The following is a 12,132-nucleotide window of genomic DNA, read 5'->3' as shown; positions in this document are numbered from 1 at the left end:
TATAGAAATGGTATTTGTAGGCATAGGATATAAATGGAAGGACCAGGCTGGTTGCTGCCTAAAGAGACCATCAGCCTGTTAACCAGAAAGGCCAGACCACTCAGCTACTTCGAAGCTAGGGAATTGATCTATCTTCACACCTGTATCCATTCCTTGCACTAAGATATACACAGCTTTCTGCTCCACGGTACAACTGCTAATTCCTAGGATAGGCATATTTTCAGTTTTGGAAAATGATGCCACAAGTTTTCACAGATGCTTGTACCATACTGTACTCAGACCAGTAGTGTTTAAATATTACTTCTCTTTCTGACATTGAGTAGTACAGGACTTCTTGATTCGCCTATCTAATAGGGATAATATATCTCATTGTGGCCTTTATTTGCATTGGTTACAAGAGGGTTGAGCATGATTTCATGTGCTTATTTTCCATCTTTATTTCCTGTGAAATGCCTGTACATGGTTTTTGTCTATTTTTCCATTTGTTTATTTGTGTTTTTCTTATCAACTCTTAGGAGTTCTTTATATATTCAGGATATTAATCCTTCATGTATATGTGTTGCTAACATATCCCTCCCCAAACACACACACACGGTTTATGTTTTCACTTTATGGTACTTGAAGATGAACCGTTTTTTAAGTTTAATGTAATTGATATAAATTTAGTCTTGTGGCCGGCTTTTCTTTTGAGTCCTAAAGACTCAAGATCAAATAGCTATTCTAAAATTTGTATTGTTTTGCCACACATTTGGTGGATGGGCAGGAAAGGAAGAGCTTTTGTAGAAGCCAAGTATATAAAAGAATCTAGGTCAAACTCTCCCAGATACCCCTAGATGTTAAAAGATGGTCCAAGTCCAGAAGGCATCTTGCTGAAGACAACTCTCCACTTGTTTCTTGAGTCCTCCTGATGCAGTCTGGACTGGCTGCCATCTCATCCTGGAGGCTCCTCTAAACCATGGCCCTGGGGTTACCCGTCACTTCTCTGTTGGATCTCCTAATACTAGTATCCTATGTCTTCCTCTTGCTTCTGCACTCCTGTATTTTGCTGAAGCACCTATAGCATTCTGAGCCGAGGTCTATGCAATAGAATAAAGAATCAACTGTTAAATCAGGCTCATAGATCAGAGATCTTACCTAGCATCAAGCTTTACAAATAATTTCAAGGCTATAAGTAGTTGCTAGGCACAAGAGAAGCACACAGGCCCCAGGCTAGCCAACTTATTCCCAGGCCCTTTCTCATCAGGACACAAATATACCTAGATTAACACATGAGGTCTCTCGGAAAAAAAAAAAAAAATCTGCAGCTCCATTACTTAGAAGGAAGCCATTTCAGTCACGGAACTTCTCTATTCAGATGGTTACAAAACTTGTATGATATTTTCGAGGGAGCCATGTCCCATATATTGACAGATTCTAGAGGATTTCATTTGTTTTTTTTTTTGTTGTTGTTGTTGTTGTTGTTGTTGTTGTTACCATAAGCAATTCTGGACAGACCAGGTCTATCTTGCTGAAAGTATTTCCTAAATGCCAACACTCCTACTAGTAAACACCATTAGCTGTTTTCCTGGAGGTCTATCATTATTAGCAAGTTTACAAGGATTCGTAACTACAGGTCACATTTCTTTCAGAGGGCTGGACTCCTGGTATTGAATGCAAGACCTGATTCAAACCATATTCTTGTTACCATATTAAAGGAAATAAATTTTGGACTTGTTTCAGTCATGGTCCAGTCAGCTATTAGAAACTGCACCAGCTATTTGAATAAATAACTGTTATTTATTTAAATGTATCCCCCAAAGTTCATATGTTGGGAAATTAATCCCCAATGCAACAATGTTGAGAGGTTGGACATTTAAGAGGTGATGAGGTCATGAGGACAATGGATTAATGTCATAACATGGGAGTAGGTTCATTATTGTGAGAGTAGGTTTGTTATAAAAGCGAGTTCAGCCCCCTCTTGCTAGCTCATGCTCTCTTTCCTGTCTGCCTCCCACTTTCCATCATGAGATGACTCCACCATGAGCAAAGAGGCCCTTGTAAGGTGCCAACCCTTTGATCTTGAACTTCCCAACCTCCAGAACTATAAGAGGTAACTCTGTTCTTTACACATTACCCAGTCTGTGGTATTCTGTTATAGCAGCACAAAATGGACTAAGACAATAATTTAATGGGAATTAGCTTAAATGGCTATTAGAGAACTAAGAGGGGAAAAGGTAACACTGATATAATACAGAATAATTTCAGAAAACAACCAGGACTTGAATAACAGAAAGAAAAAATTGAGGTTATTAGAAGTTTCGAGGAGAAGCCCTGAAGGGCTGGGATTTAGAACTCTGAGGAGGGGTGCTACCCGGACAGTACTGTTATCTATGAGAAAGGACAACTTGGCTGTACTAGGAGAGTGGGTGGAAAATTGGAAACTGGAACTAAGTACAGCGGCCATCAGCTGCCACTACTGGGATAAAGAATTGTTGCTTGGGTGATGCTAACAAAAGTGACCAAACAAGAACTAGGACCCCTTTTCAACCTCAGCCTTCTGGACTTCCTTTAGCATCCCTTATTGACTGAACTTAACAGGGTCCTGCTGACTAGGGAGAAGTCTGGCTTGCAGAATCCCAATCCTGGCACCACAAAGCAGAATATAGAAGGGTGAGTTTGGAGTTAAGAGACAATAGCTTAACAATCAGCACAGCCACACTTCTGACTCTTCTCATCTAGCCCATCTTTCAATATATAATTCAATTTCAATATAACAAGAACAACCTGTGGCTGGTGGATATCCCTTATTCTTTAGTAAACCCAGCATTACATATGCAATTCAAGTACTTAATCAATCCAGCGTCTGGGCGTTTCTCTGTAGTAAGGTCATTATAAGTACTTAATATTGGCATGGTATCTAAAGTGCAAACTCCAAATACATTTTTCAAATCTTTCAGAAATCATTTGTGTCCTCATTTGCTCAGTTTACATCTGAAGGATCAGCTTCTGAACAGGGTATTTTTTGTTTTATGTTTTTTATTTTTTGTGATGGAGTTTTACTGTTGTTGCCCAGGCTGGAGTGCAATGGTGCTATCTTGGCTCACTGCAACCTCTACCTCCCAGGTTCAGGTGAATCTCCTGCCCCAGCCTCCCGAGTAGCTGGGATTACAGACGCCTACCACCACACCTGGCTAATTTTTGTTTTTAGTAGAGACGGAGGCTTCGCCATGTTGGCCAGGCTGGTCTCAAACTTCCAACCTTGTGACCCACCCACCTCAGCCTCCCAAAGTGCTGAGCCACCGGGCCCGGCCTCTTAATTAGCTTTTAATTAATGCATTCCCCTTGACCACTAGTAGAATTTGTTTAATGCTTTTTAAAAAATGACATTGACATGATTTTGCTCTGTTTACCCACCCAAATCTCACCTCAAATTGTAATCCCCATAATCCCCATGTGTCAAAAGAAGGACCTGGTGTGAAGTGATTAGACCATGGAGGTGGTTTCCCCTATGCTGTTCTCATAATAGTGAGTTCTCACAAGATCTGATGGTTTTATAAATGTTTGACAGTTCCTCCTACACACGCTCTCTAATGCCTGCTGTAAGATTCCTGAGGCTCCCCAACCATGTGGAACTGTGAGTCAATTAAATCTCTTTCCTTTATAAATTACCCAACCTCTGGGAGTATCTTTATAGCAGTGTGAAATAGACTAACAAAGTCATCATTTCCAAAATTACTTGTTATTGAAGACACCAACTTGTCAGTCTTCAATGAGTCTTGCTTAAAATAGTTAAACTAACTTTTTTTTCAGCCAAAAAGAAGTATTCAAGAAGAACTTGCCTTTCCTTCTTTGAACATTGTTGTTAATTTCATCCTTGTCATTTTTGTATTCTCTGGCTCTTCAGAAAATTATTTCCCAGTAAACATTGCGGAGTGTCAAAGGATATAACTGATCATTTCTAATTCTTAAAAAGTACATTGATGGTAACCTACTGAGCCCCTACTTCCTTCTGACTGAAATGTGGATTGACTTTAGAGAGATGACTTGGACAGAGGTGCCTTTGCTTGTCTTTTTGATGCTTCTCTCACAACTCTTTTTGACTTTACAGGAAACACACATCCCCATCCCCACTTCACCTGCATTTGTGTAAGGATTCCTCTGAAGGCTCCTCAGACTTCCTCCTTTGACAGCTCCCAGGACAGTTCCAACCCATCTGTTCATCTGACATTCCATTAAGCCCGTGCGTTACCACAGTATCCTGTTTTTCCCTTCCTGTTTCTGGCCACACTTACTCAGATGGAATGACAGAGTTTACTGCAAATTCCTTGACATAAATCTCTCCAGTGAGCTTTCTCCCCTTACCTTAAGCCTTTTTCTCTGAAAGCACAGCCCTCTGGCCCTTTCTCTTTCAAATCCCAGTCCAAGATATCCCATAGTGGAAATAAACATCTCCAAGTTAGGTCCCAGAATGTGATTTAACAACAACAAAAGAAACTGAAATATGTTATTTGTGCTAAAAGGCTGAGAGAACAGCAATGTTACTTAGAATGATGGTGAGTTAATACACATTTTACAGAGCTAGATATTTTAGCAGGAATCCTAATGTAGCAACCATGACTGGGGTGACTGGGAGCAAATCACTTGACCTCTCTACATCTCAGAAATTCTGATACCTGCCTTGCTAATCATATGGAGTTGTGTTAAGGATAAAATGAGATAATTAATTTAATAAATATTTGCTAAGAGCCTACCATATGCCAGGTCCATTCTAGGCCCTAGGGACGTGACAGTGAGTCATCTAAATCATTGCGTTTATGAACTTCAGCCATATGGTTGCATGTAGTTGTAGACTGCTTGTTCTCACTGCTATATGGTATCCTATTCTGTGAATATACCACACTTGATTTATCCATTCTACTGTTGAGCATTTGCATAATTTCTAGGTTTGGGGCTATTATCGAAAAATGAGGCTATGAACATTCTGGCATGTCTTTTGGTGAACTTATGTATGCATTTCTGTTGTGTCAGTTCCCTTTTAATCTGGCTAATCATGTCAACGGAAGGTCCAGGTTGGCACTAGCATTCTGTAACATCTCTAGCTCTTGTCAATGTGTCCTTATAACAAATAGCTAACCTCATATCTGGAGCCTCCAGCATCATACACTGTAGCTAGCTAGAGTGTGTAAACACTGTATTATTTATTTATCTATTTTTGAGACAGGGTCTCACTCTGTCACCCAGGCTGGAGTGCCATTACTTGATCTTGGCTCACTGCAGCCTCGAACTCCTGGGCTCATGAAATCCTTCCATCTTAGCCTCCTAAGTAGCTGGGACTACAGACACAGACTACCATGTCTGGCTAATTTCTTTTTATTTTTTTAGAGATGGGGTCTTGTTACATTGCCCAGAGTAGTTTCGAATTCCTGGCCTCAAGCAATCCTCTCACTCAGCCTCCTGAGTAGCTGAGATTACAGGCACAAACCACCTCCTCCAGCTAGCTTTATTTATAACTTTAAATTACATATGGCAAGAGGTTAATTGTGCTTCATTTATTTACATATTTATAAATATATCTATATTATTCATATGTTATTTATATAAAGATTCCTTTAAAAATAAGTTTTTATCAGTTTTTTTTTTTTTTTGAAACAGAGTCTTGCTCCATCACCAGGCTAGAGTGCAGTGGCATGATCTCGGCTCACTGCAACCTCTACCTCCTGTGTTCAAGGGATTCTCCTGCCTCAGCCTCCCAAGTATCTGGGACTACAGGTGCATGCCACCACGCCCAGCTAATTTTTTTTTTTAATTGCATTTTAGGTTTTGGGGTACATGTGATGAACATGCAAGATTGTTGCATAGGTACACACTTGGCAGTGTGGTTTGCTGCCTTCCGTCCCCTCACCTGTATCTGTCATTTCTCCCCATGCTATCTCTTCCCACCTCCCCACCCCCCCGCCCCTCCCCCATTTCCCCCCAACGGACCCCAGTGTGTAGTGCTCCCCTCCCTGTGACCATGTGTTCTCATTGTTCAACACCCACCTATGAGTGAGAATATACGGTGTTTGATTTTCTGCTCTTGTGTCAGTTTGCTGAGAATGATGGTTTCCAGGTTCATCCATGTCCCTACAAAGGACGTGAACTCATCGTTTTTGATGGCTGCGTAATATTCCATGGTGTATATGTACCACATTTTCCCTATCCAGTCTATCATCGTTGGGCATTTGGGTTGGTTCCAGGTCTTTGCTATTGTAAACAGTGCTGCAATGAACATTCGTGTGCACGTGTCCTTGTAGTAGAATGATTTATAATCCTTTGGATATATACCCAGTAATGGGATTGCTGGGTTAATTTTTATATTTTTAGTAGAGATGGGGTTTCATCATGTTGGCCAGGATGGTCTTGATCTCTTGACCTCATGATCCGCCTGCCTCAGCCTCCCAAAGTCCTGGGATTACAGGCATGAGCCACCACGCCTGGCCTTTTTATCAAGTTTTTAAAAGTAAGTCATTTAAAGAGACCAGTCTCTCTCAGTCTCTCAAGGACTTTGCTACTGCAGTTTTCTCTTCTGTCCTGGAGCATCCATTGTCACTCTTTACTTACATTAGCATGTATAACAGTATATTATAGTATCTTCTATCTAAAAATAAAATATCTAGATGCAGGACCCCCTCCATCTTCCATCTCACTGCTTTGCTCCTCTTCATGCCAAATTCTTTAAAGAGTTACCTATATTCACTAACTCTGCTTCTACCTGTATGATAGTCTCCTCAACGCATTCCAGTCTGATGTGCTCCCTTCACTCTGCAAGATGGTTTCTCTCAAGGTTACCAATAACGTCCACGTTACGAGGGCCATGTCTCTATCACATTGCTTGACTGCAGCACGTTTTACAACTGATCATTCTCTCCTATGGCAACACTTTCTTCTGTCTCAAGTTCCAGCCTCTCCTGATTCTTCCTACAAAACTGATGATCCCTTCCCAGTTCCTTTGGGTGAATGTCCTTCTCCTAATAAATCTATAAATGTTGAAAGGGCTTGGTTGCTACATCTGTAGTTCTCTCTGGCCAGGCTACAATCACTTTCCTATGTGAACACATCCAGTTCTATTAATATCACCTATCATCTTATAGCACCCAGATTTCTATTTCTGGCATTGAACTTGAAATGTCATTTTCACTGCTGATTACTTTACAGCTCCAAATAGATGTCTAATAAGCATCTCAGATATAATAATACATCCCAAACTGAACACCTGCCTCCCACCCTCTCTCCTACCAAGTCTTCTCAGGTCTTTCCTACCTAGATTAATAGCACCACTACTCAAACTCTTAAGCCCAAATACAGGAGATACCTTGAGATCTCTTAGAGTGAAGGACTCTTTCCCTCACCTCCCTCCAATCTATCAAGTCCTTCAAGAATAGTGACAAACAACTCAGAATGGGAGAAAAGATTTGCAGACCATGTATTTAATAAAGGATCAACAACCAGAATATATAAGGGATTCCTGAATCTCAACAACAAAATAACAAATTCGAAATGAGCAAATAACTTGAATAGACATATCTCCAAAGAATATAAACAAATAGCCAATAAGTACATGAAAACATGCTCACCATCCCCAGTCATTAGGGAAATGCAAATCAAAACCACAGTGAGATGTTCTTCATAATGATTAGAATGGCTGCTATCACAAAAACAGAAAATAACAAGTATTGGTGAGGAAGTAAAGAAATTAAAATCCTTTTCCACTGCAAATGGTAATGTAAAACCATGCAGCCATTATGAAAACCAGTATGGAGGTTTCTCAAAAAAAAAAAAAATAAAATTATTATATCATCTAGCAATTCAATTTCTTAGTACATATCCAAAAGAACATTAAGCAGGATCTCTAAGAGATATTTTCACACGCATTTTTATTGTAGCATTAGGCAGAATAGCCAAGAAGTAGAAAGGGCATTAATTCAACCCAAATGGATGAACGAGTGAATAAAGAAAATGTGATATATACATACAGTAGAATAGTATTCAGCCTTCAAAAAGAAAGAAGTCCTGCACATTTATGCTACAACATGAATGAACCTTGAAGGCATTACCCTAAGTGAAATAAACCAGTCACAAAAATATAAATACTGTATGATTTCATGGATATGATGTGTCTAAAGTAGTCAAACTTATCCAAACAGAAAGTATAAGCTTGGTAGTTGCCAGGGGCTGGTGTGGGAGTAAAATAAGGAGTTGCTGTTCAATGCATATAGAGTTTCAGTTTTGCAAAATGAAAACGTTCTAGAGCTCTGTTCCACAACAATTTGAATAGGTTTAGCTCCAATGAGCTGTACATTTAAAAATTGTTAAGATGGTATATTTTGTGTCATGTGTTTTTTCCCACGATTAAACAAATATAAAAGATAAGTGTTGGTAAGGATGTAGAGAAATGGAATCCTTATGCACTGCTGATGGGAATGCTAAATGGTGCAGCTGCTGTGAAAAATTGCATAGTAGTTCCTCAAAAAATTAAACATAGAATTACTCTATGATGGAGCAATTGCATTTCTGAGCATGTACATACATACAAAAAAATGAAAGCAGGGTCTCAAAGAGATATTTGTATACCCCTGTTCATTGCAGCATTATTTACACTGGCTGAAATGTGAAAGCCACGCATGTCCACTGACAGATGACTGGATAAACAAAATGTGGCATACATAGAGAAATAAATATTATTCAGCTTTAAAATGGAAGGAAATTCTGTCACATGCTACAACATGAATGAACTTTGAAAACATCAGGCTAAATGAAATGAGCCAATTCCAATAGGACAAATACTCTGTGATTCTACTCATATGAAGTAATTAGAGTAGTCAGATTCATAGAGACAGAACATAGAATAATGGCTGCCAGGGTCTGGCGAGAGGCGGAAAGGGTCAGTTGGTGTTTAATAGGGAAAGAATTTTGGTTTTGCAAGCTGAAAACGTTGTGGAGATGGATGGCAGTGATGGCTGCACAACAATGTACTTAATGTTTCTGAACTGCACACTTAAAAATGGTTAAAATGGTCAATTTTTAGATTTTTTTTTTTGTTTTACTTTTAGAATATTTTTAAAAGAATAGCACCAAAATTGGTGGCAATTCTGGCCATTCTCTCCATCTCCAGTACTACCTAATCCAAGCCACCATCATCTCTTGTTTGGAACTCTTGCACTAGCTTCCAATTTGTCTTCCTGATTTTCCTTTTATCACCCCATAATCATCTTGTCATAGAAAAGCCAATGTAATCTTTCAAAAATGTAAATCATATTCAGGTGCCCCTTTGTGTAAAATTTTCCATGGCCTCCCATATACTTAGAATAAAATCCATGCTCCTCACTGAGACTTAAAAACACCTGCTGGATCTTAGGCTCCAACTCTCATCACTCTGCCCCTCTCCCCCTGTCCTCTGGCCACAGGAGCAAGCTGTTGTATCTGTGAGCTGCATCTTAGTCAGCTAGGGTTGCTATAACAAGCATACCATAGACTGGAATCTTAACATTTGTTTCTCACAGTTCTGGGGGCTGGGAAGTCCAAGATCAAAGTGCTGGTAGATCCAGTGTTTGGAGACAGACACTTTCTTGTTGTATCCTCACATGGCAGAGAAAAGAAGAGAGGTAGAGACAGAGAGAAAAAGATAGATGGGGAGGAGAGGGGGAAGCAAGCTTTCTCTTGTTTCTTCTTGTATGAGCACTAATCCCATTCATGAGAGCTTCACCTTCATGGACTAATTATATCCTGAAAGCTTTATATCCTAATCCCACACACTGGGGATTAAGATCTCAATCTATCACTTTGAAGAGAATACATTCGGCCCATAATGGTGGTTTGCACCTAACATTTTTTGCACTATTTCTTCCACTCTCTGAAAATCTCTTTTTCAGTCTTCATAAAGTATCTCTTTCAGATTTGAATTTCACCCATGAAAAGTAGCCTCAAGTCACCCTCTATCACATCACTCCATTTATTGTTTCTATTTTCATTTTTAACTTTTATTTTACATACAGGGGGTATATGTGCAGGTTTGTTATGTAGGTAAATTCATGTCGTGGGAGTTTGTTACACAAATTCATCACCCGCGTACTAAGCCTAGTACCCAATAGATATTTTTCCTGATCCTCTCCCTTCACCATCAAGTAGGCCACAGTGTCTATTGTTCTCTTTGTGTTCATGTGATCTCATCATTTAATGCTCACTTTTAAGTGAGAACATGCAGTATTTGGCTTTCTATTCCTGCATTACTTTCTTAAGGATAACAGCCTCCAGCTCCGTCTATGTTCTCACAAAGCACATGACCTTGTTTGTTTTTATGGCTGTGTAATATTCCATGGTGCACATGTACCATATTGCCTTATCCATTCTACCATTGCTGGGCATTTAGGTTGATTTCATATCTTTGCTATTGTCAACAGTGCTACAGTGAACATATAAGTGCATGTGCCTTTATGTTAGAACAATTTATATTTCTTTGGGTATATACCCAGTAATGGCATTGCTGGGTTGAATGGGAATTCTGTTTTTAGGTCTTTGAAGAATACCCATACTGCTTTCCACAGGGGTTGAAATAATTTACACTGTCACCAACAGTATATAAGTATTCCTTTTTCTCCAGCATCTGTTATTTTTTGGCTAGTAATAGCCATTTTGACTGGTGTGAGATGGTATCTCATTGTGGTTTTGATTTGCATTTTTCTAATGATAAGTGATACTGAGCTTTTTTTCGTGTGCTTGTTGATTGCATGTGTGTCTTCTTTTGAAAAGTGTCTGTTCATGTCCTTTGCCCACTTTTCACTGGAGTTGTTTTTTGCTTCTAATTTTGTTTAATTTCCTTATATATGCTGGATATTAGACCTTGGTCAGATGCATAGCTTGCAAATACTTTCTCCCATTTTGTAGGATGCCTGTTTGCTCTGTTGATAGCTTCTTTGCTGTACAGAAGCCTCTTAAGTTTAATTAGATTCCATCTGTCAATTTTTGCTTTTGTTGTGATTGTTTTTGGCATTTTCATCATGAAATATTTGTCTATTCATATATCCAAAATTGTATTGCCTAGTTTTCTTCCAGAGCTCTTATAGTTTGAGGTTTTACATTTAAGTCTTTAATCCATCTTGAGTTGATTTGTGTATATCATGTAAGGGGGTTAATTTCAATCTTCTGTATATGGCTAGCCAGTTATCTCAGCACCACGTATGGATAGGATGTCCTTTCCCAATTGCTTGTTTTTGTCAGCTTTATTGATAATCATATGGTCATAGGTGTGTGCCCTTATTACTGGGCTCTCTATTCTGCTCCATTGGTCTGTGTGTCTGTTTTGTACCAGTACCACACTGTTTTGGTTACTGTAGCCCTGTAGTATAGTTTCAAGTCAATTAGCATAATGCCTTCAGTTTTCTTCATGCTTATGATTGTCTTGGCTATTTAGGCTCTTTTTTGGTTCCATATGAATTTTAAAATAGTTTTTTTTTTCTATTTATGTGAAGAAATCTCAATGATAGTTTAATAGGAATAGCATTGAATGTATAAATTGCTTTGGGCAGTATAACCATTTTAATGCTATTGATTCTTCCTATCCATGAGCATGGAATGTTTTTCAATTTGTTTGTGTCATCTCCAATTTCTTTGAGCAGTGTTTTGTGGTTCTCATCATAGAGATTTTTCACCTACCTAGTTAGCTGCATTCCTAGGTATTTTATTCTTTTGTGACAACTGTGAATGGGATTACGTTTCTGATTTGACTCTTGGCTTGGCTGTTGCTGGTGTATAGGAATGCTGTGATTTTTGTACATTAATTTTGTATCCTGAGACTTTGCTGAAGTTGTTTATAAGCTGAAGGAGCTTCGGGACAGAGATTATGGGGTTTTCTAAATATAGAATCATGTTGTCTGCAAACAGAAATAGTCTGACTTCCTCTCTTCCTATCTGGATGCCCTTTATTTCTTTCTATTGCCTGATCACCTTGGGCAGGACTTCCAATACTATATTGATTAGAAAAGGTGAGAGAGGACATTTTTGTCTTATATTAATTTCAACTGGAATGCTTCCAGCTTTTGCCCATTCAGTATGATGTCAGCTGACATCACTCTTTTTAAATTTTCTTCATAGTACTTACTACCATCTGATGTTTTTTTC

This window comes from Saimiri boliviensis, chromosome 3 (genome assembly GCF_048565385.1).
Source record: "Saimiri boliviensis isolate mSaiBol1 chromosome 3, mSaiBol1.pri, whole genome shotgun sequence".
Classification (NCBI taxonomy): Eukaryota; Metazoa; Chordata; class Mammalia; order Primates; family Cebidae; genus Saimiri; species Saimiri boliviensis.
This window is presented reverse-complemented; position numbering follows the sequence as displayed.